Source organism: Eschrichtius robustus, chromosome 5 (assembly GCF_028021215.1).
Source record: "Eschrichtius robustus isolate mEscRob2 chromosome 5, mEscRob2.pri, whole genome shotgun sequence".
In the NCBI taxonomy this organism is placed as follows: domain Eukaryota; kingdom Metazoa; phylum Chordata; class Mammalia; order Artiodactyla; family Eschrichtiidae; genus Eschrichtius; species Eschrichtius robustus.
The window spans coordinates 34,557,167-34,563,166 of record NC_090828.1 but is presented as its reverse complement, the minus strand read 5'-3'; the positions used below and the strand labels follow the sequence as shown (position 1 = coordinate 34,563,166).

Sequence of the window (6,000 nt, the reverse complement as noted above, 5' to 3'; positions counted from 1 at the left end):
ATTGGGTATCGGTTCCTTTAAATAAGAAACATTTTCTGTTCGAGTGAGTCACCTCTGTTTTCCAGTTTTCAAAGTCAATTTTATTCTCTAGTTCTCTCTGTTCAGGAATTTTCTTTCTCTCTTACTGAAGACCAGATTTTGCCCTTCTGCCGGAGGGCAATGGTTTCACAGGTTCTCTTTCTTTTATCTCGCGATGTTTCAAAGCCCTGCTGAATTCGCTAGTAAATTCTGAATGTGGAGAGGAGAGAAACAGGAAGTGAGTCTGCAGGGATAGGCAGAAAAGCCTGGTTGAGTGATCGAAAGTAAAAGAAAACTTCTTCCTGGAGGCCTTTCCAACCCCACCTCCTTCCTCCCCCTCCCCCTTGCCTCGTTTCCAGGGATTTTTCTCCGGTTGTAAGAACCCGCCTCAGTAATTGGAACGTGTGAAGTTAGGCAGTCTAGGGGTCTTGGCATCGGGAGCTTGGTGACTCTGATGTTGCCAGGGTGGAGCAGGTGAGTGTCTGGTGCAGAAGTGGCTTCTGGATACCACGTTGCCCACTCAAGGGGCAGATCAGACCTGCGGAATGGAGTCACCTCTGGGTCCTGCTAGGGCCCCAGATCTTGGATTGGGTTTCTCTCTGAACCACAACCACTGACTTTGCTACTTTTTAACTCTGAGGAATCTCCAGTTCCTCTGCTGCCTCAAATACAGACACACTGTCTCTCTCCTGCTGGATTACTTTGGAAATTCTACAAGACTTTATTTACCTACTTATGTTTATATTATTTTCCGTTTGGCCTGGGGCAGAGGGTTAAGTTAATCACCCTGTCAGATCCCTATTCCCTGTAGCCTTTGGTCTCTAAGGCTTATGGGCCCCTCTACCCTGCTCTGTTCTAGGTACTTTCTTTGATTTCCCCACTCCCACCCTATCTCCTACCCTCCCAAAGATGACCCTCTAAATCTTTTGATACATATCCTTGAATTGTTCTGTATCTTTGCAAAATGTGTCCGTGTTTTCTGTGTGTACGCTACTTTTTAAACTGTGCGATCAGGAACAAGAAAGTAATTTCTCTGTACCTCTGTTTCCTCATCATTAAATGGGTTTAACACTCCCTCATGAGGTGGTTGTGAAGATTTAAGTTGATAATAACAGCATGAGCCACTTAGAACAGTGACTGGCACTACTAAGTACCCAGTAAGTGTTGGCAATTATTATCACGTATCAGTATTATTTGTCTTGTATTCTGCTTGTTCCGTTTCTGACTTTTTTTGTTTTTCAAGTAAGCACTGTACTTTAAGTTGTATGTAATTTGCCAGGTCCCACTTTGTAACCGCTACTTATTATTCCATGATGGACAGTCTCTCAATCCTATATAAGGACTATAGAAGAACTTGCCCACCAATCTTTAGCCTGATCCAGCTTGCAAACCTTTGCCCTTCTGATAGGTACAAAGTAGGGCGCTCCTTGCTTTATTTTGGCACTTCCCAGCTTACTCATGAGTCTGAGTGTCATTCGTACACTTTGGCCATCTGAGTATCCCTGTCAAGGAACCCTGTGTCCATATCCATTGTCCTTCTCCAGGGTTTCTTTTCCTCGTTGATTTGCAGGAAACCTTTGTATGTTCTAGATATTGCTACTCCTGTGGCACATCCTGCGAACGGGCATGAAATATTCGGTCTCTGCCTTTGTGAAGCTCACAGCCTCGGACAGAAACTAGCTATAAAACAGCGGGATGAAAGCTGAGTGTATGCTCAGGAGGCCGCAAGAAAGAGTCAGGGAGCACCTCCTGGGCTAGGATTTAGCCACTAACAGGATTTCATTCTGTTACTGTGCTCTCACTCAGAGTTCTCGGGGCAGAGTTGGGGTAGCAAAGGGCACGATAGGACCACGGCACCCTTCCCTAGCCCTCTGCAGGTGGAGGGACACTTGCAGACATCTCATTAATCCTCTCAGCCGTGAGCTCTGCCCTCTGAAAGCTAATATTCCATTTGGGGAAAGAAAAAAGGCAGTTTCAAAGAAGAGAGGTGTTTGATTTTTTTTTTTTTTTCTCTCTCTCTAGTTTTATCAGCAGAAAACATTTCAACTGATTGAGAGCAAAAAGGCAGGGCTAATGTGTACTTTGTTCTCTGTTCTATCTCCAGGGCCCAGTTCATGGTAAGGGCCCCAAGATTTGTCTTTTTGGTGAGCTCGATTGGGCCTTTTGGGAGGAAGGACTATGATTCTAGAGTTTTCTGGGCTGCTGAGGGTGGGGTCTTGTGGCATCGGGCTCACGGAGGTGATCGTGTATGTGAGTGTAGATGGGGAAACCAAGAGAGTTTCTGTGAGGGTCAGTAGACCCTCTGAGAGCTGTGGTGAGGGGCCTGCAGTTTACAGATCTCAAGACCACTCAGGAGTGCTCAATGAATATTATTGAATGAAACCATTAAAGTCTTCATAATGAGCCCCTAAAAATCTGTAAATTCCTGCAATATGAAAAGAAAGGGTTCTTAGCTATCATCCAGTTCAAACTTTCTCCTGTTGGAATGTGGTAAGGAGGCCCCGAAGAGAAACTGATCCGTCCAAAGTCACACAGCCAGAGCCAGAGCTCAGGTGGCCAGGGTCCCCTCCCGGCACCTGCCTCCTCTTTCACAGGCTTCCTCTTAGAGATCTAGACGGGGGTGCTGCCTGGAGGCCAGCCTACCTCACTAGTGACTCAGGAGTTTCGAAAACAGGAAGTAAGTGAGCTGTGCTGTTGGTTCTTCATTTGACTTCATTCTTTTCTTAGATGTGCCAGGAGAGAGAGGCCTGTGAAGCGGCTGCCGCTGTGAGGGTTCTGGGACTTGCCTCTGGTAAGGTTGGATGGGCTTGTAGAGAGGAAGGTTTTTGATTCTAGAATTTTCTAGGCTACTGAGGGTGGGATCTGGTGGCCTCGGGGCTCATGGGGTGATCCTTGTATATGAGTGTAGATGCGGAAACCAGGAGAGTTAGCAGTGCTTCCCAGGGCCGTAGTGAGGGCCCACGGGTCCCAGATCTCCAGGCCCCTCCAGCTTCGGTTGATGCATCCCTGATTTTTAGGGGAAAATACTCCAAGTTCAGTTATCTGTACAGAGGCCTCGTCCTTATGCCGAGTTGTCAAAGAATAGAAACCAAAACTCAACTCTCAACTGACTTTGCTGCTATAGCTTATCAATCTGCCGACACTCAGACCACCAGTATAAACACACACATACACATAAACAGACACGCACGTAAACAGAAACAGTGCTAAGAACTCAATTATTTATTTATTTATTTATTTTTGAGAAATTAGAAGGGTACAAGACAGTACAGGGAATAATATAATGGCAAGCATAGACTGATAATCAGTACTTGTGGGGTTAAGCATTTATAGGTGGAGTTATGAATTTCTTCAGTTTGGTTGGCTCTAAGTTTTATCGCGATTTGAACACCTTTCCTGGGCTGTGTGATGGCCCTGGCTGGGACCCTGCAGCGGAGAGTGTTTGTGTGCAGGGTGGACATCTGGCAGGTTCTGGGGGAACCCCAGTTTGGGGTGGTCATCCTGGACTGGAGAGAGTAGTCACCCTATTGCTTAGGGGTTTGGGCCTGAGAGCGGCTTTCCAGTACTCTCAAGCTTTGAATGAGGTAACGGATTTTTGTCTCAGAAGAGTAATGCAAATTTTGGGTTTATTTTCTCCAGCTTTGAGGTAGTTTTCCATATCACCAAAAGAGCTAAGGTGTTGCTAGAACGTCGCTAGAAGGATTGTTTGTGATAGATGAGATTTATTTGCAATTTAATTGTGGCACAAAAGGCAGTGCTAATTTGGGACTCTGGGATGAGGTCTAAATCCAGGCTCCAGCATGTACCGGCTTGGTTTGTAAGGTTCTGACCCTCTCTTTGCTTTTGTAGACTTGTTAAGAATTCTTGTTTCTGTGTTTTGGGGGTTTCTTTAGTCTTTTAAAATTTTAAGTAATTCATAATGTTTAAAAATATTTTGATTATGTGTCCTTCTTCATTAAATTCCTTCACTGGCTTCCAACTGGAATCAGAATAAATTCTAAATCTTTGCAGGGTCTGTCATCGAGACCCTTGAGTGAGATGCTCAAACCTGGGCCTGACGCCTCTCACTAGCTTATTTCTGAACTGATTTTTCACAGTGGTAAAATGAGGATGATAATAGCAATTTCTTCAGAGGATTGCAGTAAATGAGACAAGAAAAATATTTTTATGCTTATATGGTTGTATGTTATAAACACACATCATAATATAAAAATTTATTTATATCAAAATACTTTGGGGCACACATTTATTATAAAAATATTAGATATACTTATATATCATATAATACAAATATATTTATATGGATTTATTATTATTATATAATTGAAAATAAAAGAAAAATTCTGGAGGCCATTCCATTCCCATCCCTCTCTTCCACCTTGTATGCAATATAAATCAATATATTCAAATTTATATTCGAATTTATATATTCGGCATATGTATATGCACACACATTATATATGTATATATATATGAATATGTGAATAAAATGGGAAAAAACCCACCAAATTTGACCCCAAAATTACTTCTAAGTTTTTCTAAGTGATTTTTTTCTAAGTGATTTTTATTTTTCTTTTAAAAGTTCTCTAAGGAATAAGTGTTACTTTTACTACTTTAGGATGAGAAAAATACAACAATGACTATTCTCCTTAAAATATTACTCTAACAAAGTTTCTAGCTCATGAGTGCATGCAGTAAACCCAGGGCCCATAAAAAATGAAGTGCCTCTTGGTCCCTGTTCCTATAGAGCCAGAACCTAGAGGTGGCCCATTGTTAATGGTATAAAATGTAGAGCAGGTAATAGTGCTTCCCAGGCACTACGATCAAAGAGATGTGTGACCTAAACAAACAAAGACAATATTATACCACAATGTGTTCTGGAAAAAGCTGGGTCAGAAAAGAAGCCTTGCCAGCACTTTCCCTACTAAGTGTCCATCTTAATATGATGCAAAAATAATTTAGAAAGCATTGTCAGGCTATTGCAAAGATAATGAAACGAGTGAGGTGAACTGGCCATAGAGTACAGGAGCCCATCATGTTATATCCAAACTCACGTCATCCTGGCCTTGGATTGGAATTTTTTTTGTACTGTCAGAAAATGCTATTGAATATGTAACAAAAGCCTTAAAAATCTTTATTCCTTTTGTCTCAGTAATCCTATTTCTAGGAAATTATTCTAATAAAATAATCAGAGTTATACATGAAGATTTGCATTTTAAGATCATCCTAAATGTAATCAGAGACTGGTTAGATAAATTCTTGCCCATTCATATCATTAGATGCCTTACAGGTTTAAAAATCCATGCTGTAGAAGAAAAAATAAAGACATCAAGATGTACTTATAATATTATCAGTGGAAAAGTCCACGTATACCTCAGAAATATGGTGTTTAAATATGAGGGAAAATATATATGCGTAAAATATTTGGTAGGAAGGACAGTAAGATTATTAGGCATTTATCTTTGTTTTTATTTTACTTTAATTTTTAAAAAATTGAAGTATAGTTGATTTACAATGTTGTGTTAATTTCTGCTGTACAGCAAAGTGATTCAGTAATACATATATACACATTCTTTTTTTAATATTCTTTTCCATTATGGTTTGTCATAGGATACTGAATATAGGTCTCCATGCTATACATAAATGCTTACATCTGTTAACCCAACTTCTGACTATATCCCTGCCCCAACCCCCTCCCCCTTGGCAACCACAGGTCTGTTTCTGTTTCATAGATAGGTTCATTTATGTCATATTTTAGATTCCACATATAAGTGATATCATATGGTATTTGTCGTTCTCTTTCTGACTTACTTAGCATGATAATCTCTAGTTGCATCCATGTTGCTGCAAATGGCATTATTTCATTCTTTTTTTACAGCTGAGTAATATTCCATTGTATATATGTACCACATCTTCTTTATCCATTTCTCTGTCAATGGATATTTAGGTTGCTTCCATGTCTTGGCTATTGTGAATAGTGCT

At 40.8% G+C, this 6,000-nt stretch overlaps 1 protein-coding gene across 3 annotated transcripts in view; it reads left to right on the top strand.

Annotated features, from left to right (window-relative positions):
- The first annotated feature begins 302 nt into the window (after nucleotides 1-302).
- The window catches only part of CASP8 (caspase 8), a 30,537-nt gene continuing 24,839 nt past the window's right edge, over nucleotides 303-6,000 (top strand). For 2 of the 3 annotated variants that reach the window (XM_068543831.1, XM_068543829.1), the window contains exons 1-2: nucleotides 303-492; nucleotides 2,746-2,809. The gene's annotated coding sequence lies outside the window, so the exon portion shown is untranslated. The remainder of the gene's footprint in view (nucleotides 493-2,745; nucleotides 2,810-6,000) is intronic. The other variant, XM_068543830.1, reaches the window with a different exon arrangement.